The following is a 25219-nucleotide window of genomic DNA, read 5'->3' as shown; positions in this document are numbered from 1 at the left end:
GTTGTTATGTTGGCCTTATACTGTGACACCGGATTCAGTGCAACAAACAAATATAGAACGTCACTCACACTTACCTGTTTTATTATCCCATCAGGGAATAGAAAACACCACCTCAGTATTCATTATAATTTTATATTAATAAAAGTTATATTAATCGAAAAGGCAACAATGAACACACTGACACATACTTAGTTTTTGGGCTTTTGGAAGGTAGAGTCACATACATAGGTATAAAACCTCTCAAGGCTTTAACTTCGTTTTTAGATATATTTTTATATTTTACGTTATTAATATTTTACATATGGGATATCAAACAATACTTTATAATGTCTAATCATATTCAAAATACTTAGTGGTATCCAAACAAGAGTTATAATATTACCTACCTATATTAGTAACATATTCTATTTAACTATACTTATTAAACCCCTCGTCTTAATGAGTTAGTAGAAAATAAATATTAAATCTCTCAAATTGATACCACTTATCTCTGATCTTACCACCTTCACCAACCACAGAACATTATTTAATAATGAGGGCAGTGAAGACACGACAAGATAGAGGTATTGGATGCAGTGCCTCAGACTATATGTATAAAAACACGTCTACTAATCCCTACTAAACTCGTTAGTTTATTGTTACAAAAATGCATTTACGTATTGTAGCGCTTTAAATTATAATTGTTATCTAGGTAATTTGTTTGTAGGAAATAGATAATAAATTAATGGATATAATTAAGGCAACATTTTTCCTGTGTTTAAGTAACCATACTTAAACACAAGAAAAATGTTGCCTTTTATGTTCACATTTTGGAGACACACTTGATGTTGGTAATTATCACCGCCCATGAGCACTGGTCATACCAGGTGCATCGCAGGTGAGTTTTCGGCTTCGTAGGGCGGTACGTTCTTCTCTGGAAGGCTTCCTTACCCTAAGTAATAGAATGGATCGGTTAAACAAATCAATATTTCTTCTATCATTCATCACAGTTTAAAGTCATTGTCGTACTAATATTAAATGTTTCAGGACAGGTAAAAGTAAAATACAACAATACAATATTTTTAGACTATTTTTTATTTAGACAGAACACTAAACGTATAGTATTGGTAGAGATCTCTATTGCTTGGGAAACTTTGCCTAAAGACCATGTAATAAAAACAAATAAATATTACGAACTAACAAACACATAAAGTAAAAATGGCTATATGGTTGATTTATATTCTGTTGAAGAGGAAGCGAGAGGTATCTATCAGCGCTATTTCTCTACAATCCTCTAAAAGATCTTGCCCTGTATAGAACTGCGGTAAGTTCTAGACTAAAACGTGTACCAGATGCTGCAAGCTCCTACTGCATTTAGCTGGGCAGGGAGAGAAGCACGAGCGTCGAAAGTGAGTGTTAACGTACGTCGATAAAGGGGACTGCTCAGAGTTTCTTCTCGGCGGTGGTGGATCCATGCATCCATGGGAGCAGGCTCTCGCATGGATGGATTCACACATAGAATGATAAAAAGTTTTCGTACAAAGATTTCTCAAATTTAATTTACAAATTTACGTTACAAAACTGTACAAGATTTATTAATAAGCTATGATACCGTGACCGCAAACTGATGGACAGATAAAATTTTGTATATTAATAATTAATTAATTAAATACAAAGGTATAAAGAATTGTTAAACTGTTATTCTTATAGTAGTTTAAAATATTAACAACTGTTAATATTTCAACTGAAATGTGCAAAAGTTAAACTTTAGTAATTAAAAAATAAAAGTGCACCTATTAATTTCCCAAAAGCAACCCAAAGTTAATGTACAAATATATTAAATAAATATACAATATATTGAGTTTTTTAACCTAATCATACTACATTCAATAACCTACCTAATCATACTACATTTTGAGTAACTGTAAAACTACAATATACGAAAATCACAGACCTACCGCTAAGAAATTTAAAAAACCCACAAGGCATAATTTACAGTAGCCAAATAATCAAGAAAAAATATCAATATCCAATAAAACCAACGGGCCCCAAGATTTATGAATTGAATACAATTCAGTTTTATAACCGATTATTACAATATTGAATTTTTACCATGCAAATCAGCGTTTTGATGAATTGCATTTCATACAAATTGCTGCTATTGATGAAGATATCAAACTTGACAGAATCATTACGATATTAATCAAGTTTTGCCATCCCTAAACCGGTTTATATGACGTCCAGTACACGCATAAAATCTAACAACGTCTATTGAATGCGTGGCAGATGTAACAATTAACAGAAGGCGTCATAAGAACGCGGACAAGTCAATCGACATCAATCAACATCAAATCAAATATAGAAATGATTAACTATTTATGTATCCGTAGAATAAAGTTAAAAAAAAACAAACCACAGGGCTGCATTTTATGAACGACTAGTAGCTAGCATTTAGATTTAAATAGAGTTAGTTATTAATACACTCACTTTTGAGTAGGAATTTTTGATTTTACCGCCGCATTCGGAATGCAGATTAAGACAAGGTTACTGGACGAAAAATATTTCATTAAATTACCTACATGGTTAATATTTTTTATGAATACAAACTAGTACGAATTAGAAAATAGTAAATAACTAATTATGGAATACTTTTTAGTTACCTATCAATGATCGCGACAAATAGCTTCTGAACCTAAACGTTTATAGTTACATTATTTTAAAAAAATCCTCACAAATAAACACATTTTGTAACGTTTATGATTCCACCTAAAAAAATCCCTCTATCTAAAAATTCCCTCATATTTTTTTTCATTGATACGATTAGTAGACTAAAGGTATGTGCGAGACAACTTACACTTGACTTGGGTTTTTTTATTAATTTGACACATGCTTGTGTAAATTGAATATGGTATAATGAAGAGAGTACACTGCTGATTACTTTTTATATGTTATTTTTGTACAATGGAATAAAGATGATAAGGAAAATGAGGTAGTACTATTATACAGCAATTTTTTGAAATCGTCATAATATATATTAGAAGAAATAATACATATATTTATCGAAATTAACATAAGATAATAGAAATAATTCTATTTAGATATCAATATGCTTTTTTTATTCCGTATTCTGTTTTCATTTTTAAACTTTGTTTGTTGTGATAATAAAAATTAATATCTTTTTCTGATATTGTATAAAATTATAGAATTTTTAGAAGAATTTTTCTTTTAGAACATAACTGTAGAACATAATTTTATAAAAAAGCCACGTTGTTAATACTGAAGTAAGTTCAATAAGTAAATTTTATTAACATTTCTGAATGATGGTGGATGAAGTGATAGGTTTTATCGGCTGACAGTTGAAAATAAATTGAGTAAGCGAATTAAAATATATGTATTAACATATATTTTATTTTATATAATTTACCTGATTAAAACGTCATCAGATAATTTGGGATTTTAACTTTATTATAATACTTACATCAATGACTAAATTTAAAAAATGTTGTCCATAATCATATGTATTTAAAAATGTATCAAAAAATTCCATTGTGCTAAGCTATATTAGAAATTAAGTACCATTCTAAAAATTGTTTTGAAAGAAGTCCAGAATTTAATAAAATACAAGCTAAGAAAAATCTATACGGTTCAAAACGTATCGTGCGTATTATATTAATTTGTTGAAATCTGGTGGTGTACAGAATTGTCGTAAATTACTGCTCTGTTGCTGTACTAATGTAACAGGTGCTTTACATTCAGCCATGTGCGTGGATGAGCCGTACAGGTGCTCTCTCCGTTCGCCATTTATCCGACACTCGCGGTACCGGCGAGTCATCTCGTCTACTCTCTCCGGAAAAACACGTGTTTGCGAAAATTCAAAAAGGAAACAGTTTATTAAAATCAGATAAATACAAAATCACACTTCAATTCTATTCCATTTTCAAATATGATTTAAATTTTTTTATATATATTGAAGTGACTTATTTACGACCAGTTGTAATTTAAAAAAAAAGTGACTTTTTCTTTGATTAGTTATGTGATATAACGAGTCATATACATTGCAATGCTCTATTGTTCCCACATTTGAGAAGCTCGCACGGTTTACACGCCGCGCCGTATACAAATTATTAGGTAAGAATTAATTAACATTTCACTTGACTACACAAAAGTACGCTTTACATTTAATTATCTCACTAAATATTATGACATCGCTCTTCAATAAATTAACTATTGAATAAGATATAACTCATAATTTATTACCTACGAAATTAATCAAAGCATTGAAAGTGAGTTAGATTAGAACCTGAATTTGCGAAAGTGATTCGATACTGTAAATATTATCGTCTTTAGGTATTATTACAGATGAATCATAGATACAGTATAGACAGATAATTTGCTTTTAGAAATAAAAAATAATTGGCTAATAATGATACGAGCTACTTGTGAAGTAAAGCATAATACGTAGCGTAATAATAGTACTCAGGTATTTGTTTTGTATTTAAAATTGAAAGCATTGAAGTTTTATTCTATTATTTATTTTTCGTGTACATACGTTTTGTACATACAACTTGTGTATTTAATACATGTAGGTAATATACGCACTTAACAATAGTATATGTATTTAATAATAATATTACTATTTGTATTTTATTTGTACCAACGTCAAAAACCCTGAATTAGTATTTTACAGCGGTCTAAAAAAGGTATTAATATTTTGTGTATTATAGATATCGTTACAAATTTTAGATATTCTTTATTATGTAGGTATATCGACAGGTTGGGCTAAGGTATTGAAATCATACTAATTCTATATATATTTTTTATGTGGGTATTATATATGTCTAATTCTTTGTCATCCCTAAGAGATTTCATTTAAGGTAAGTTAGATATGTATATATTTTGGCTATGATATTTCAAAATAAATATGATAATTATTCATATAAGCCATTTTAGGCAAACTATTAATGTCAGTTGTATTCATATATAAATGCGACACTGTAGCTATCTGTCTGTATAATTTTAACCTTTATATGGTGTAGTTTTAATGACATTTGATCGTATATTTATATCACAAATATAGATACAGATTATATCACAAGGATGGACATAGTCTACTTAGCCCAGACGAAGTCGCGGTTAATCGCTAGTTATTTATTATATAGCAACACCAACTGTACCAATTTACTGTTAATAAATAATTAATACATTTTAGATGGGTATGAGGTCTATTAGTTATATAAGCATGCCGTTAACATCCGATATTAGACCGGACGTGACAGATCGAAAGTTTCTTTATGCAAATACGAGCATGTAGTTGAATTTTTATTTAACAATACATTGTACATTGATCCACATTATCATATAAATATATCAAAGTAGCCTTCTCTATGTTTATAAAAATTGACAGACACATTGGTGATCCTATGGGGTCATCTTGGTGTATTTTTTTTTTATTAAAGAATTTAGCCTATCTTTTGGTGTTTAGACTTGCGGTCTACAGAAATCTATTGAGCTCGTCCTTAAAAATATGGATATCTGCATAGGTTTCTCTAGTTTAAATAAATTTTGTTATTTCCTTACACATTGTATATATATATATATACATTTACATAAAATATATATATTGTATATATTAGTAGTCAATATTCTGTATATATATTATGTATATTCAATATATAATATGTGAAAAAAAAAATGCGATGCCGATCTCAAATAAGTGAATACAAGTCAATGTTGATTCGTAATTATTTATAAAATGTTTTTGTGCTAATTAGTATAAATTAATGTATTACATCTATACACTTATATTTCGTGTAATTAATTGATTGTAATATAATACTGAAATATAAAGCAAACTTTTCAAAAAATATGATGTAGTTTAAAAATTTAATAATATATATATATATATATATATATATAAGCAAAACGCGAAATTATGATCTTATTTTATTATGACATTATTTACGGTTATATCAAGTATACACTGTGAAGGCTGAATAAATCAAATGTGACAGTCTGAATCTGCCAAAAACCTATGGAATTAAACAGCTTTTATAATAGATAAATGGTCATAAATATTTGTTAAATTGTTTTTGTACACTTGTTTACAACTTTACATATTATATAAACAAGATTCTTCCATGATGATATTATTTATGAGCTTCCGATATTTCGACATGTTACAAACGTCTTGGTCACGGTTAAATATCCCGTTTATATAATAGGCATACGTTTGTTTATATATATATAATACAACGACCGGCGGTCTAGTAGTTTAGCACACAGTCTTACTTCCGATAGTCGCGAGTTCGACTCCTCGCATGGCACAAACATTTATATTCATGAGTATAATTGTTTTCTACGTATAATATGTATGTATTTACGAAAAAAAAATAGCTATATATTTGTATAAGTTACCTGGTACCCTTAACACAAGCTCTGTTTGGCTTGGGACCAGACAGCAATACAATGAAATCACTTATGTAAATAATATTTGAAATTACATTACCTAACTACCTAAATTAGATACTTTTAAATACAACATCACCTCTACGTTTTAGCTACATATGTGGTATGAATGCCAGTTCATATATTTATAATATCAACTGATTTTTATACTACATACAAATGTTTTTTATGTATAAGTCAATTTATGATGTATGTTAAATTAAAAAAGTATTTAAAGGTGTATATAATAAGTTTATTTCTATTCAATACATAATTGATATTAAAGGCAAGCAATTGCTTGGTCAAATACAGGGGAGCCTCGTAAATTAATTTGAATACCTGTCATCGGAGTCATACTATAACGAACAGAGTATAAATTCTTAGTAGGTAACCGCAAGTGTAAGTACTTGAATGAACATTATATACTCTGTCTAGTATATGATTGTGGGTACGTAGTTTCCGATAATATTGTTCCGGTGAGTTCCCACAAGAGGCCGCAATAAAAAGGAGAGCTCGATAATTAAGCGCAGATAATTAACAACGTTCCATACTTGATGTATTGTACGTATGAGTGTTCAAGAGACTGATAGAAATTATAGGTGCTTAGTAAAGAATACCTTTGAAGAATTATTGGGATACAGTTAGAATGAAATTGTAGTACATAAAATGATAATAACAACTAGTTTCCGTTTGATTTGCGTTTAAATTTTTACAACTTTAAATGGAATATAAATTGATGACTTACTAATAGAAAAATATAAAATATAGTAAGTAGCTATATCAAGCATTATACATACACATGCTGCCTCCCTATGAATATCAGTATAATATACTTTGTAACCTTAGAGGAATAGAGAACTTATTCCAAAGTTTATTTTTGTGGCGACAATATAGGCACTGCTTAATTTGGATCTAGATTAGTGTAAACCAATAAATGTATTTAGTCTGTCTAGGCGCTCCACAATCACCGTTACATATAAATCTAATTTACACTTTCATTGTTAACAAAGTTATTAAGTCATCCAAATTGAACATGTTTCTAACAGCAGAAACAGTTACAGTTTTATAGAACTACATTTTTTTTACAACTGCTTTTCGTCGTCATTATTATTTTTAAAATTTAAGTTTTTTTAACTATCAACTATAAAGTATTGTTGAACGTTTAACATTTTTATCGTAATAACGTACTACATAATAATAAACTTATTTTAATTAGGCAAATCACTGATAAGGATTCTTTCTCATGTCTAGCCTTCCTGTCTTCCTATAATACTCTTTTAATATTGAATTCTTAACATATCTATATAAACTATAATAAAATTCCATTCAATAATGTTATGCCACGGAAATTGTGAGGAGTATAATCGAAGGAGGGATTGATTTTGTTAATTCTCGAAGTCATCGCATATTTCGTATATTTCGCAACACTTGCGTTACAACACTTCATTTCGTTGCTCTTTATATTTTATTGTATGCACTATAAATACCTAATATAGTTGTGTAATGTATAAATTTATTCAGTTAGTCATTAAATCCTCATGTAATACATAAATTCTCTAATTACTTATCTACAGGTCGCAGTCCATTAAACAAGTGCAGCCATTGTAACATCTGGTTCGCGTCTCATGATTTTGCATCTTTACGCAACATGTAATTTTTTCCATCGACCTTATCACTATGCGCATCTTATTATATTTGTTTCAACTTAGTTTCATAATTATGTATTTCTTCTAAAGAAATATCTGTAAAATAGATTTTTAAATTGCATTACGAAGCGTTGAAAGTAGCTTTCCCCATTAATTTAGAATTTTAACATAACATTTATTTCTATCAATAAAATGTCGCATGGCCAATTAGGTGCAATTTGTAATTTAATATTTTGACATACAATATTGTAGCAAATGTTATTTAAATTTGATTAACGTCATATGAACCAAAAAAATAATGCTCAAATTTTTAGTTTTTAGACATGAATATCACCGAGGAAATCTTTGTAAAAAGATGTCTGCGTGTCTACCTATTTCAGTCATCAACCAACTTCTATTGTGAGCCGTATTCGGTGGAAAAGTGAAATACAGCATTAAAATTAAGCATTAAGACTAATCCTGTCATACATCTTAACGTCTAAGTCCTCTTGAATGGTCTTCCCAGGGGTATTACCATCGTTACATGACAGAGTGATATCCTACTGCTGCTAATGTATATAGGCGACGGTTACCATTTACTACCATGTAGCATGTCTGCATTTTTTCCATTCCAATTACATAAATAAAAACGAAAATATTCCCCAAAAAATCTATAGGAATGAGAACCAAAGTTTCTCGCGTGTAAATCCGCAGGAAGCAGCTAATAATATAATGAATATCTCAATAACGAAGTCATGGGCTTTAGTTCGCAAATAATATAATAATAGATGGTAGATCAATCCATCCTTATTTAATGAAGATACAGTTGTATAAAGATACACTATAAGTTCGTATTCATTATAATTCAAAGTTATACCTATATACTTACCAATACTAGTGGTTAATAAGGTGTTATTCCTATAATGATATGTTGAAGAGTCTCGGTACAAATGTCTTCATTACCACCGAATTTATAGAGATAGAGTTTTGGAAGATAATGAGGTTAGCAACATTAGAGCCGTTACAATTGGGGTTTTTTTATGTGGAATACATTAATAAAGTTTAACGGCAAACAAACTAAGGGGTTACCAGATGTTGTGGTAACTGTCAACTACATACATGGATATCAGATAATTCACCCTTTCCTTCACCCTTCACCTCACGAAGGACTAAGAGGCCATATCTCTGTGCTCTGTAATATCACTACCATACTTTACGCTTTGAACACATCTTGCAAAGTAAGCTGTTTGACACAGGCAGATGTACCCAAATTGATAACTTTATGCAAAATTCTACCGGCAAAAGTTTACCTTAGTAATTTATTGGCTATTTGGTAAATAATACTGTACTATATTTGTCGCCATAACTACTAGATAGTAGTTAATTTTGATAGATATCAAAATTAAGTTCAGTGCCCATTTTAGCAATCTATATTAATAGTATGTAGAACATTTGACCATTATTTTAATGAGTCATCAAGTATGTACCGGTACATCGAGTAGGTACTTGTTGAAACATTATTTACACATATGTATGTACGTACCAAGTTATTTGTGGTACCGCCTCCTGTACCTTACAGAGGCGGTAACCGAGATGTTGCGACCAATGTGGGTAGCATAACGGTCCACTAGAGGTGTTCCGATCCCCACTTTAGGTCATTACTACCTTATAATTACCACATATGGGTATTATTTGATCAAGTATTTTAGCATATTCGCTAAAAATCACGTACTAAAGTGATCAATCATTTTTGGCTTGATTTGAAGCGCAGAAATGAAGATAATGTTTTAGAAAGGTATTAATAATATTAATGGGGTCATATTAACTATCGTATGAGACATTATCAATTAAAATGTTAAATTCAATACACATCGTTGATTCATGTTTCCTTATCTAAGGATTTAGAGTAACTTGAAACGGAACGTCAGAGGCCAGAGCCGATATAATCTATTATACTGTGGGCTATTTAAAACAAAGAGAGATCATGCTAACTTTTGAAAAACCAAAGAAACGGTTCGAATGGCGTTATGTTTTAGAACTACTTGTAACTTCTAAGGTACTTTAAAGGTACTTTAGTTATATATTCGTCTTGTTATTCAATGTTCGTTAAAAATAGGTAAGGAGAGAAGACGACCTATCAAGATAAGGATAGACTGTGTGAAAGATGATACAGCGTGAAAGGGAGTATCTATCAAGATAACTGCGAACAGAGATGAATAGAAGAGGAAAATAAATTTAGCCAACTCATGTATGATATGATGATCAATTATTAATCACAGTTATATCAATAAGATAGCAAATCTTAGCAGTTAGCGAATTAGTAAAACTGCAACATTTAAATGTTCACGTTGTAAAATATTTATTTAGTACTTATTACTTTATATATTTTAGTACAACATAAATATTAAAGTACGTTAACATCTTATAAATACATATCTCTTTGATTCACAAATATAATTTTATTAAGATAATTTAGAGGGTGCTAATCAAAATAGAACTTTATGTTCAATTTTATACTGCTAAAATTAATGTTCTTAGTTTTTGTGTGTAACAAGTTATCTCTTATTAAATCACTACAAATAACTGTAATAACTTTTAAACGTTTTCGTATGAGTGGTTGACTTTAAAACCGTAAAGATAGCGGGCGGGCGGCACTCGAATCGATCTACATATCTTATGGCTGTTACAGAAAAACGCGTGCTACAATAATATCGCCCGTTACCTGCTCGTTATTCGGTGCCGTTACCGAATTGACCATAATAGTTTCGAAATAATGGCCGGCGCGTGCGCACACTTTAATTAATCCGATTTAAATTTCCCTTTATCACAATCTGATGGATTTTCCAGTTACTAAGCAAATTGTAGTATCTTGTAGATTTTTTTTTTTTTATATTATAGTTGAATTTGCATAACTATTATTTTACGATTTTATTCGATTTTTTAATCTTCTAATATTACATAAATTATATGAACTAAATAAGTTTACTGTTATTTTAAATTACATTTTAATTTGGCAATATATTTATATATAGATTTTGTGTAGGTATCTTAACTTTACAATTAATTCCTACGGTGATTAAAAAGCTTTATCATTAGTAGATACAATAACTATTCAGTAATACTTACACTTAATTAGTTAGTTTTACAAAGAAATAAAAGCTACATCAATCTACTTAGGGCATAAAATACTTATTTGCTTTAGCCAATGAGCTCAGACTCTATATTAATTAACATTCCCATCATGTGATAATAGTAAACAGACATTATTTCCAGCAAACAATAGTGGAAATGAAAATAAAAAATTGAATCTTATTTAATTTTAGCGGTAATCATAAAGGATTTTCTAGTGTTCTTTCTCTTTCGTGTGTTATTCCGAAGATGACTGACAATAGAAATTATTTCTAAAAAAATTTAGGCGAGCAATTACATAAGATTGCTAAGCTCCTACTTACTGTATCTATCGGTAGTAATTCGAATAATTAGAATCAAGGTATCCCTAGTAGATATGTATTGTCACACTACAATCATCTTTTATTAAACAACATATAAAAGTATGTGAGAATTAATAAATTCAAAAGCATGAAAGCGTTATAAAATATATCTTTAATGGATCATCAAATAGATAAAAATTAAATCTTACTTGTAGCAAATCAATGTTTAGTAGATAAACAGTTTCACACAAAAGAATAACATTTAACAAACAATAAAAGGAATGATCACTCATCTCATAAAACTAAAATTTATGTTCCGAAACTGTTTTCTTAGTTATTAATGGCGAATGAAGAAAATCATTAATTCCGTTATGAAAGTTGTCGACAAAATACTTATTAAGCTGAAATTACACGCTAAATTAAAGATGACGATGATTTAATTATATATGACGGACAATAGGAATCAGTGACAGTAGATAATATATACTCCGCTTATCTTAAATAATAGGATGAAGGAAAGGCTATGACAACGATTATAATTTCAGTCCATAGGTTAAATTTGCAAACTAAATAAGATGTAATTTAGTCATGAGTTATAATTGTTCGATGTACTGCAGTAAACGGAATATGGGTGGTTAAAGATTATTTAGTGTGCATTTAACTGTGAATAGTAATGTGCGATCACGTTTACTCACATCAACATGTCGGAACGGCCGACCTGCACACGCGCATAGCATATTTGTATGCTTAGGAAAAATTAATTACATGGTAAATTTTCTTTTAGTTACAAAGCTGGGGTAACTAGTTATTCCATTTGGCTACTTTTAATTTCTTCATGATAGAAATTTGAGTATCAAAATTCAAACTATCTTAAACTATATCTATATATTGGAATTGTATGAATACTGAGAAAGATCAAAGACGAGAAGAAATAAGAGCACCGTATTGTCGTAAATATTTTACTAGACTAATGTCAAATGTAAAATAAAATGGTTTCCAACACTATAGATTTTATATATTATAATAAAACTAAATCATGTGATTTATATTTACATTTTTTAGAATTTACTTTTACATATTATTATACTATAAAGAGATTCTTTTGTCTTTACTGGGTGCCACCGCAACAAAACATCTGGGCTTATTGATATTTAGCCGTTTTATTAGCCATTAGTAATATAATATCAGGTTTCGATCCTCTTCAGAAAAATATATGGTCTAATAACAGCATTGCCTTATAGATTGATCTATTATAACTTATTTGTCACTAAGTATTATTATGTGTGCGTATTTCAGTGGGTCAAGGTACTCAAGTAGGCCTTATATGTATCTTTACAGTAATTTGAAAAACTATATGGTAGGCTTGCCCATAATTAATATGGATTCTATCCATTAAAAGTTTACGATATGTTTATACTTTATCTAATATGCAGGTAATATTTATCTTATCTATATTCTAGCCTCTTTTAATTGTAGGATGGTATTTATGAGAAATAAGTGAGAATAAATTATAAAAATATTATTTGACAAAATTAAAAGTGATATATTTATTTTGTCAAATTCTTTGGGATTAAAAGGGAAATATAAAGCAGATAAAGTAGTTTAAGGAGGATATTTTATTAAGAAGTCCATTGCTCTCCTTAGTAGTAATGTATCAGTCAGATCTACCTCGTACAATAGTGCGGACCTAATACGATCTGGTAAAGGTGTCTTAACATGTAAATGTTGGATGTAAACCATAGAAAATACAGTCTAATTTTTCGATCGTAACGACTTTCGCCTTTTTGCCATTTGTGGAAATTATTTTTATGCAAATGTGCTCAAAAATCGGGATACGGCATTAGCGTATTGAATGGTAAGTATGCAAATCACGCTCTAGTTGTAGTGTATGAAGTTTAGACAGTAAAAGTTGGTCGTCAGACATCACGACTTCCATCACGTCGTCAGCATACAAATGTGAAATTAATTGCTTACAACTAGACTCATCTTGTGAATTTTGGACACCTACTATTTGAATCTACAGAAATGTCAACTAGTGAATTATATGCGAAGTCTGTCTATATCTGCGTCACCTTTTCACAACTAAACTGATTAATTTTAATGAAATTTAAGATCATTTGTGTGTAGGTGATAATTCAGCGTTTCTTATTCTAAGCTGTATTATTTTTATTCAAATGGAGTAACTTTCAGAAGATATGCTAACTATCTTTACTTTCTATGTTTGTATTTTAGGGACTCTTAATTATGCTCTGATTTTGGTACTCATTCCATTTAACAGAAAGTAGATAGGGCTATTGCTATTATCAAGAAATTTTCATTTAATTTATTCATCAAGTAAAAAAATGATCGTTTAAATGAATATGTAATTTATTTAATATGATCTGAAATTAGATAACTGCGAACTACATTTAGACAATTAATTACACAGACATTCTTCTCATTTATTGCTATAATGCGATTAGGATTGACTTCGCCCCCAGGTGTTATGTAGTGATGAGCTAGATACATTTCGCTACTGTATTCATAATGTAAAATTTATAAATGCCTAGCCTAAGGAGTTAATATAATGTATTAATAAAATTATTAAATCATAAATTTGAAATAATCTTAATATATTCAGACACTATAGTTTCTCTAACATCCTTTGCTGTAGTATTTTTTTTTATTATAGTAATTTAAAGTTATCTTATCTATAAGAATATTTACAAGTTTATTTACGATTACTTTAAAGTCCCGAAAGTAATTACCGGTTTTTCAGCAATCAGTCAATTATTATCAAAATATTATTATCAAATTGATTCCTTTTTGAAATTGATTAGTATATTTTCCTATACTGGTCCATTACAGATTTTATTCGTCTTTTTTGACATACTGTACTTTATCCGGAAATGAGTAAAAATATCGATTTGGTTACAATAAATATTTAGCTAAGGAACTGGGCAAGTAGTTTTCCAAATGCCGACAAGTGATTATGCAGCTATTTATATATTACTAATGTGCCAAACACGCTTACTACGTCTAATGATAAGCTATTAATTACCGCTTGTAAAAGTGTTGTATGAATGTTGCGGACTCAAACCAATTATGCTCGGGCTCTGACAAATTGAATTACCGCAAGATGCCATTACAAGAGAGAAGTAAGTACCGCAATATCTCTCGTTTGAAAACTGATGTATATATATAGTATTATTACTGTAGAATATAGTTTTTTATATAGTCAAATAAAATGGCGGCCCACCCGATGGGAAGTGGCAACCGTCCCCTATATACTACACCAGAGAAGTCTTTACACTCCCAGACTATGGTAACCGTTTACAATAAGGTAGGCTGTGTGCTTGGTTGGCACCATCATGATATAAAAAAAAACGCTTCATGCGTTTCTACGGACGTTATGCATGAGGACTATGATGTCATATCTCTGTACACCCCAAATTTACTGTAATAATTCAACCTTTAATCGAAACACGACTTATAAATACGTGAGACAAACATACCCGCAGGCGATTTTAGCCAAAGTCTATCTACTTACAGAAGTCTTGCTACTTATAACAAAAAATAATTATTTCTTTACATTGAAATTTAATAATTTCACTCTTTCACGCAAAATCGAAATTTGATGAAACTTTACAGTACCCAGTATAGAATAACCCATAGGCTATAATTTAAAAATATATTATGTAAATTGGCCGATATATAATGATAAGTGTGATGCAGACGAAGTCGCGCGGGTCAGCTGGTACATTAATAATTACGTACACTGAATACCACCGTTTTATTGTGGGATAAAAAAATATTAAAATGCAACCTAGACCAACACTAATTTTAATGCGAGTTTAATTCGGTCGCCCAACGTTTTCTACGTGGAGGTAAAATATCATGCTAACCGGATATTATTCTAATTAATTAATTAATACAAAATAATCAAGTATACATAATTAATCAATTGATCAAGTTGCGTAACTGTCAATGTCGTCTTCATTTTCTGTTATATAACGCACAAATTATTCAAATTATTTTCTTAAATATTACATGTATATTCTGAATATCCATGACAGCTTGATTATGTTATAGGTATATCTACTTCACGTTTATTAACTTCACACTTATAAAATGTCACAAATAATGCATTTCAATCAATACTTAATATGTGTATATACCTAAATTGCAAGCTAATTTACAAAGTTTTGTAAAACATAAATAATTACATTAACCAGATAACTCAAATGACGTAACGTAAATCTCTTTGCAAAACAGTTAAATGGAGTTATTATCCACTCATGAACGAATCACGTCCCACGATGATATCAGCTATTCGATTAATGCGGCCATCAATTTGCAAATAGCCAAAATTGTTTTAACATATGAGGAGCATATAAACATGTGGTAAATACCTCACGCAGACATTCAGATCACGAATAGTAAGTATGTCTTGAATATTAACAGTCGATTACTGACCCCACTATTTGTTGACACTCCCAACAATGTTACGTTTGTATAAAAAAAAAATGTATGTTATTTTGTATACAAGTGTATCAAAAGTTACATGTGTGTAAATTGAGAAGGTTAATCACTAGCATATGTAATCGCATTTCATGTCTATAGTGCTTATTTTTTCAGATAATATCCAAAACAAGGAAATTCTAAATTCGCTGGTATTTTATGTCCTTTATTACAAAATATTTTCATCAACATTGTATCGGTTATAGTAAATATTATGTTGTTGTTATATATTTCATTAATAATCAATAATCAGGTTGATATAACTATTAAATGACTCACATATTTTAATGTGACGAAAAATTAAGAAATTATACTTTATATAATATACATGTCATTTTCTCCACAAACTATTTCCGATTGTATACGAAGTGAAATTTTATCAGACGCAATCCGGTGTTTATTTTAATTAGTACTTTCTAATGAACTGGTGATTTTTAAGCAGTAAATATTTATATATAGAGTAGATAGATATATTTGTATTCATTGGTAATTTCAAAGTGATTGCAAATATTGTGTGCAATGTATATTGGTATTCTGTACTCAAACTCGCATCCAATTTCTCTTGTGCATTATGAAAAACATGTTCAATGCCGTATTTTACAATATCATGTAAGTACCTAGCCAAGGTAAAGTAAAAAAGAACATTAGATATTCTACCTTCGGTAGTTACCTATACATTTTTAAAGTAAACGTAACATTCAACTGGTATTTCATTTCTAGATCCCAAGCTCCATCACCTACGTTTCGTTAATATAATTTCAATTTGCTAATTATTATTCATATAAAAAAATCTAAAAGAATATGTAAACAAAAATATTATTTTATTATACTTCGTAGTTCTTTAAAAACATTAGATGAATGTCATATGAAATATGAAATTATTTTTAAACCCGAGGTGTCAAAGGTTGATTAAATGACATAAGTCAGTAAGTAGTCCTGGAGCAGAATCACTTTTGGCATGCAAAAGTAGTAAAAAATATTTTATTTTATTGTTCTTCCCTGTTACTATATCCATTTGATTTTATGTGAATACAAGTTAACTAAAGTTTAACTACTGGTGTCAGACATACTTGCTATTACTACGGATGCACCCTCATTTACGACGACCGACGCTCGAAGCATGCTTATTACATAATATTAGCCACGATACGTTGCCCTTCACAGAGCAGTGCGGTTTATGAATTTACTCAACTGTGGGAAACTGGCAATGTGTTTGCTAGTTACTGCAGTTTGCAGACGAGACACTCTGGACCAATCTTATGACATAAAATTAAAGTCCAGACAGTGGTTATATGGTTTTAGCTATAATCTTTTTGGTACTCAGGCATGAAATCGTTCACTGAAGACACTAAATTAATATCTAATCTCTGTAATATTACTATTTGTAGATAACAAATAATTATAATTAGTAACGAAGTGCAGAAGTAACCGATATAGTTCGTGCATCGTAAATATGTTCACGATAAGGATTAACAAGCTAGAGTAACAGTGGGTGGGAAAGATGTTTTGTAGAAGTTTTTAGTAACGTAGAAATATATAGGATCTTTCTATATCTATAAATTTAAATACAAATTTAGAATAAAAAATATACATTTTTGATTAGCCAGTTACAACAGCCCGGATAGATATACTTAATAATAGAGTGAGTGTATATTACGATGTTTATATCAACAAAACGTAATAAAAATACAAGAATTCTTTATAAAAAGTAATAACTAAAGACTCAACAGTAATACTGAATAATAAATATTAATGAAATATTTATCAATTTCTTCACTATATTTCCGGTAATAACGAGGAAGAAAGCTTTAAGCACGCGAGCATTCTGGCTACTTATTTGTACCGGTTCAGTGCCGCCCATCCTACCATAGCGCACCCATCATAAAAATACACTATAATCGTTACAACTAAAATGATTCTTAATGAGGTACATATAAAGCATAATATTAATAAAAAAAATATAAGACATGTATGCTCCGCTTGGTTCCATAATAATTGTTCTCTAAGTGAACGAACTATGAACGCGGATATATAGTTTATTTGTGTAGCCATCATAAGTAAATTTATTCTAAGTAATAGCGGTATTTTTAATTTTACCAAATAGTTCGTAAGCAGAAGGCAAGCAGAAGTCGACAAACGAATTTAGTTCAACATGAAAGTACAATTATGATGCTTTACAATATTTGATTATGAGATCATTAACATAATGGTTTGTTTAGTTAACAAAAACAATACCTACTGCTTCTAGACTTACGACAGACCTCCCATAGGCACGTAGACACTGGGTAGATTTTTTATTGTCTATGATTATTGAAATAAATAGATTGCTACTGGATATATTTGCTTATTAGCTACTATCCATTGTAATATTTCAAATGCGAAAATTACTCTGGATATCTGTTACTTTTTTACATCTAAACCTCTGAAACAATGTTGATATTTTAGTATACAGATAGATTTAATCTTGGCGAAGAACCTAACTACAATTATTACTAAAATAAAACTTGAACTAACTGAAAAGTTTATCGGGAATAATATTATCTCAAGTAAAATATCTATTGCTCTATTATACTAATCGTAATACTAATTCTACGTAGCCGAAGTCGCAAGTAAAGCTAGTGCATTTATTATATATTCATACTTACTTGTCTTTATAGAAAGAGTTACAAAATTGTAACCGTTTGTAAAGTATGTCAAGTCTATAATTATGAATCATATTTTAAAAAAGAACAAACAACAACATCATCTAACTATACATACAGACCTCTACTACTGTTAAATGGTCCAAATTTTGCAAAGAAACTCATAACTTTAATGGATTTGTGACATCAACACTGTTGTTTAATTGTTGACTAGTACTGCAAAACAAAGTGGTTTTTAAAAAGCTTTTTAAAATATATGACAAACTTGACTCATCGTACGAGGTAATGATATCACCATTACACAAATCTAAATCAAATTAAAATACAGATATCCATTACAATTATGCGCATACATTTGTAGCTAGAAATGTGCCTTAGAATTTTGTTGTGAATATTCATAATAACTAGTGACAATAAGAAATTTGCAGTAGTTAATTAATATTTAATTGTAGTTTAGATAATATCAAAATATATAGATTAGTTAAGGAAAATAATGTTTGTGAAAATATTTAAACATAATTCTAGTTAACAAAATACTTATTTTTTACTGAAAATTCATATTACTTTTAAATCATCGAAAAAATTTTATTTATTTAAAATATACATATTACGTATATATGAACAATACATACCTAATATGTACTACTTAAACACCGCACTGTAAACTATTATTATCACCAGGTACCAATAACTTGAAGTATACTATAAAAACTAACTAATAGTCAAGTATTCCTATTCATTAACTGTTACATTACAACGGTTACATTATAACCCAGTTTGAAACCTAAAACAAACCACATTGTATTTTTGGTAACATTACATAAAAACGCTCATAACCAACTGTTATGCTATTTCTGATTCGCTTACTTATTGTATAACGCCAATTGTAATTGAACTAACTAAGCAAATATACTTAGTTTTTTCATTATCCGATCCTGATCCTGATCTTTTGGATGTTAGGTGTCTAATTCGTGCATTTCATATATTATTGGAATAAAACAAACAAATTTTAAGCGAAACTGACCACAACACATTAGTGACAACCGCAGTCAAATTGTATAATTCATTTCTGAGATTAACGCGCACAATCCATAGATAAAATATTGTTTATTTATTTATTTATTTATATACTCTTTATTGCACCAGGAAAAATTACATTAATAGAGTAATTAAAATAAAAGGGTACAAAAGGCGGCCTTATCGCTTATGCAATTTCTTGTTTTGTATTCTATTACGATGATAAAATCCACCCTTAATATATTTTCACATATATCTTCTATGTAAGTACCACCATACCAAACGTAAAACCATATTTTTGTTGATTGCAGATATGAAGATAACATCAACGGAAAATAAAATGAAGTCGTAAATAAGTAAGTAAGTGAATATACCTACCTTATTTAGTGAATGTAATCTTGTCATCTATAGAATAAAAATATTATAATTTATTTGGATCATTAACATACTTTTCTTGTTTACTTCTATTTATATTGTCTAATTCTATATGATAAGTAACGTAACATGAAAAACTTTTGATGTTTTTGATATAGCAAAGTAAATGTATAATAAGTTTATTTACATGAATCTTGACTAGATCATATATTTTTTACATACAATATAATAAGGTAACTGCAGTTTCATAAGTTACATAGCATGACATTTAATTTCATGCTAGATCTAATTGATAAGTTGTCTCAAACGTCGCCTGGTGACTCTCTGTAATAATACGGGAGCACAGGATGCGCATAGGCAATGTATAAATACTTTAAAAATACACGTACTCGTAGTAGTAATTCTACTACATGTAATTATATAAAGCAACCTATCTTTTTTTGACTATTTGATTAAGTACTTCTATACATAAAAAATCACAAAATATATTACTGACCAGTCAAACGTGATTTTATAATATACATTATGTATAGTAAAAAACAATTCTAGGTAGAGTTCTAGGTATATAAAAACTATCTATCAACCTATTTTTAGGCCTACCACAGTATACCAAATATTTAATCCAAAAATTTCTATTACCAATTTACATTAAATACAAAAAGATGGACTAATATTTTTTATAGAAAGCAGTGAAGCTGTTTGAAAGAGTTCATTAAGAAACATTATGATATGATTTTTTATATAAATAGTATTAGATTAGCATTTTTAATATGTACTGTATGCACGATTCTTATGTAGATACATGTACATAATCTTTACCAGTTTAATAGTAAGTAAAGTATTTAATGATACATACTTAAGTTACAGATAAAATTTTATTAACTAATTATATTAATGAAACACCTAATAAAAATATATAAGCACATATAGGTAAACAATATGCTGTTTCTTCTACTTTAAAAATTTTTAAACAGTATTTTGATATACATATAGTTTATAGTGATTTTACGCTGGTAAAGTTACTATTTTACTAGAGTGAAATCACTCGCACTTTTTACAGACAACCTCTGGGTAGTCTCTAAAAAGTCGTCTGCCTAGTTCATTCGCCAAGAAGCTTGCTTTGTAAGATCTATTATGATTGAAGGGTAAAGAGATAAGGCAGTGAAATTACAGTATATGAAGGCGTAACATCTTAGATTATGGCAATGGCAACGCATTACCATTACATACTGCCCACCTTCATGAAGGAGGACTACTGGCCGAAGGATGTGGTGTATCTGCGCTACCATGGCAAATAGCCGTCGTCAGTTCCGTGACCACAGGATCAATTTCAATATGTTAGTTTTATAATATTAACTCACATGAATGTTAGTCTGTAAGATATTCATAATATGGCCCTAGTAGCCTGTAATAAATAAATAGATAAAATTTAAATTACTAGCGTGACGTGATGTCGTAATATCCATAGTGCTGTTCATATACAGGTAGAGGGTTATCACATACCATCCGGTGGACCGTCAACTTGTATGGCAAAAAAATATTTTTATTACCACACAGCAGATAAAGTAATTTCAAATGTTGAAAAATTGAACAGGCAATAAATAAATTACAAAAGAGTATCATTCATGATTATAGTTTCGTAATGTAAATTAGGTTTTGCAGATCAGAAAACAATGCACGCATTGCATACTTTACAGCAATTAGAATCTCCTAAACTAAGGAATGCGAAATTAAATCAGTTTCCAATAACGCGTACAGATATACAAACGCTAATTGTTGGCTTGTTATGGATAATAACAATCCAGCCAGGATATTAATACTTGGGGCTAGTTACTTCATATATGGCCGTTTGCGACCGCTGTCAAGTATCAATTAGACTAAAGTAAATTATAGACTTATTAAGTTACAGCAATATGAAATGTAGATAGCTTCATGTAAATGGAAGGGTTTGGCTCATTAATAATTATGTCATGATAAATATCTTCTCGTTCATATTTTTAACATAATTTAATAGATCAATACAAGAATAGTTTATTAACTGATTTTGGATAGCACAAAGATTATGATATGTTTTTTAATTACCCAAAAAAACATTTGAGTATATTTTAGGTAATTCTATACCGCTTTGAAGGATTTTTGTAATCTAGAATCATACTGGTAGCATACATTGAATTAGGTAGTATATCATGTAATATCATTGTCTAATTCATTAATAAAGGTTCTATTTGTTTGTATGAATATATATGGGGTCTAAAGTGACTAACTAATTCATGGAAGTACAGTACTGATTAAATATTTTTTTATTATACGATAAAGATTTAGCATTGATTTTCTCGCCGCAATCACAATTAAACAGGAAGTAAGAGTTATACGTGGGCTCACACAAGCTGGTTGCAAGGTTGCATATGCTTTGCACGGTAATAATTTACATAAGAGACATTGACACATTATTACACGTCAAGTGTCGCGCCCTTTTGGATTTTCTTCGAACAATGTAGCATAGTTAATTTCAGGAAGTATCTTTATGTGGGTTATGAAGCTGAGCCACAATCTTTTAAGACACCCATATAAACTATCGTGAAATTAATAGCCGTCATAAAATTTACAGATTAAAGGGTATCCTTTGGTTTTACAGCATCCCATCTTTTAAAGTACAAAGTTGCTAACATTTTACTGTGCCTACGCTATTTATTTTTAAAATATCTTATCATATTTGCAGTTGTATAAAATAATTCCTATATTTAATTATGTCAATAATAATCAAAATTTTAACAAAGTTGTTTTTTAAGTGTTATTATTGGATAACTGACATGTCAAAACATTTAATTAATATTAAGTTTTTTTTTAATTATTTAAGATATAACAGATCTATAGCAAATGTATCAAAACAGTCGCATGACATTTTATTTAATAAAATTTAAACTGGATTTCATTTCCTAGATAACATGTGTAATAAATTTATAGTTTGAAACCGACAACAAATAATATATCTATAATTAAGCGGATAGGAAATATCATTATGAAATTAACAAATCCAATTTCTCGTAAATCAATATACGATATGGATGCTCATATTACAATTAATTAGGTAATTTAATATTCAAACATCAAATATTTATCGCGCTGCTCCTTATTGTATTTCAGTCAGTATATTCAATGTCTTTCCTCAAATATGTGTGATGTAACTAGGTACTTGTCCAGTTTATAAATATTTAGTAATTTAATTATTATTTATGCTGTTTTGACATTCGGTTTTACCTGTAATGTAACGCGGCAGTGAAGATATTACGTAAGTACTCAAATTCAAATTAAAAAAACATTTACTCGTGTAGGACATTTTAGCTGTTTATGAACTTAATTTATTTTGTATTATAATTTTTCCCTAACGTCCAGATCAGTATAGAGATTCAATTGAGAAGAACTAGCAAGAAAATTGCACGTTTTTCAATATATGTATTTCATCATAATGCCATTTTATTTTATTGAATCAAAACACTGAACTAAAGTTTATGTGCAATCTATGTATGTTGTAGATCTGGAGTAATCTTTGCATAGTATAAAATGTAGTCAATTCCGCTGTGTGTTCGCTTAGATCTTTTAAACTTCGCCACGGGTTTTTTTGCAGTTGTTAGCAAAAGATAGAGTGATTCAAGACGAAGGTTTATATGTATAATACTCGTACTTGTACACCCTTGCGAAGACGGACGAGGCGGATAGTAGTCGTTATCTAAAGTTTTTCTGAGTACCTAAATAGGTATCTGTAAGCTCTTACACAGATTTCTTTAGATAAAACCACAGATAACATAATATTGATAAAACTAACTTCATCTGCGTCAAATTCTCCGTTTGTGCAAATTTTTTCATTACATCTCCGTTCTTATCTTAGCGTTATATAGTCTAAAACATTCCCCGATAAATTTCAACTTGAATCAGTAGTACCTACTACACATTATTGTTAGTATCTCTTTATAATATTGGTATAGATATATTTAGTTATTCTATATGTTATAAAACACCATACGTTACAAACTATCAAAGCTGTCTTATTTGTGGTAGGTATATCATGTATGGATGGTCGTTACGTTACAATGGTAATCCCACTGTATCCAACCGCAAAGTGGCATTAGCTGCGTATGAGTGTCGGCACGCGATCGATGTCATACACGACGCTCCCAGTGCAACGTAGGCAAGCGCAGGCAATCATGCGCGCGCGCCTTCTGTGGTATGTGGTTTTTTACAGCCATTTGCAGGACAGTCAATAATCGACTGGTTGAGAACTTGAGTTTGCAGACAAGAAACTGTTACTCTAATATTCATATACAAAGTAGTCTTCATCATTATTATAAAATAAGATGATTAGATAATCAACAGCTTTATAGAAATTGCAAATCAAAATCTATACAATTATTATAGTAGCGAAAGAAGGATAGAGGAAGGCCATAACAGAGATGGATGGACTGTGTGAATGATATGATAAGAAAGGGAGTAAATAATGAGATGACTGCGAACAGGCCTGAATGGGAGAGTAAAACATTACGCCGATCCCAAGTAAATGGGATAAGGAAGAAGCAGATGATGATTATAGTACCGAAGTATAGTACGAGAAAGAAGTTTTAGTTTCATAATACAAATGGGAAATATTATAGTAATAAAAAAACACCTAACTACTTGTGTAACTTTATTCCTAGATGATCGTTAATAGGTATTACTGTGGTCAAGTAACATCTGTATCTATCCAACAGAGGATAACCTACAGTATATTATTATGACTAGAGAACTATATCAAATGTTCAAAATTATTGGTATAAGCCAAATTTGAACTTATATGAACGAATGTTGAATCTTAAGAGTCGAGATAATAAATTATATGCATATCATTTCTCTTAATTATTTTTCGATAAACAACAAAAATGCAAATCAATTTCCGATTAATATCCAGAAACGTAAATCAATTAACTTTGTTCTAAAAGAAATATTTGAATTTTTTTCATGTTGACTTTGAAGAGTTTTAACTAGTTTATTATTCAAAGCATAATAATGATTAGGAATGTGAATAAATAAATCTCTTATGGGAAAAAAAATTGGTAATATAAATGTAATTTTAATACACTAACTTTTTTTCATCAGACCACGTGAACAACATCAAGCTGTGATCTAGAAAAAAAAAACAAAACAACGGCACTCGTAATAAAACAGTTTATTCGTG

At 29.6% G+C, this 25219-nt stretch overlaps 1 protein-coding gene across 3 annotated transcripts in view; it reads left to right on the top strand.

Annotated features, from left to right (window-relative positions):
- The first annotated feature begins 3796 nt into the window (after positions 1 to 3796).
- Positions 3797 to 25219, top strand: part of LOC131853764 (uncharacterized) — a 54709-nt gene continuing 33286 nt past the window's right edge. For 2 of the 3 annotated variants that reach the window (XM_059204795.1, XM_059204798.1), the window contains exons 1-2: positions 3797 to 4107; positions 19950 to 19994. The gene's annotated coding sequence lies outside the window, so the exon portion shown is untranslated. Of the gene's footprint in view, positions 4108 to 19949; positions 19999 to 25219 lie in introns of all 3 variants that reach the window. The other variant, XM_059204796.1, reaches the window with a different exon arrangement.

The sequence above is a fragment of the Achroia grisella genome, unplaced genomic scaffold (assembly GCF_030625045.1).
Source record: "Achroia grisella isolate CSIRO2021 unplaced genomic scaffold, CSIRO_AGI_Agris_v1 utg906, whole genome shotgun sequence".
In the NCBI taxonomy this organism is placed as follows: Eukaryota; Metazoa; Arthropoda; class Insecta; order Lepidoptera; family Pyralidae; genus Achroia; species Achroia grisella.
Note: the sequence above shows the minus strand (reverse complement) of the source record. Positions and strands in the feature narration are given on the sequence as shown.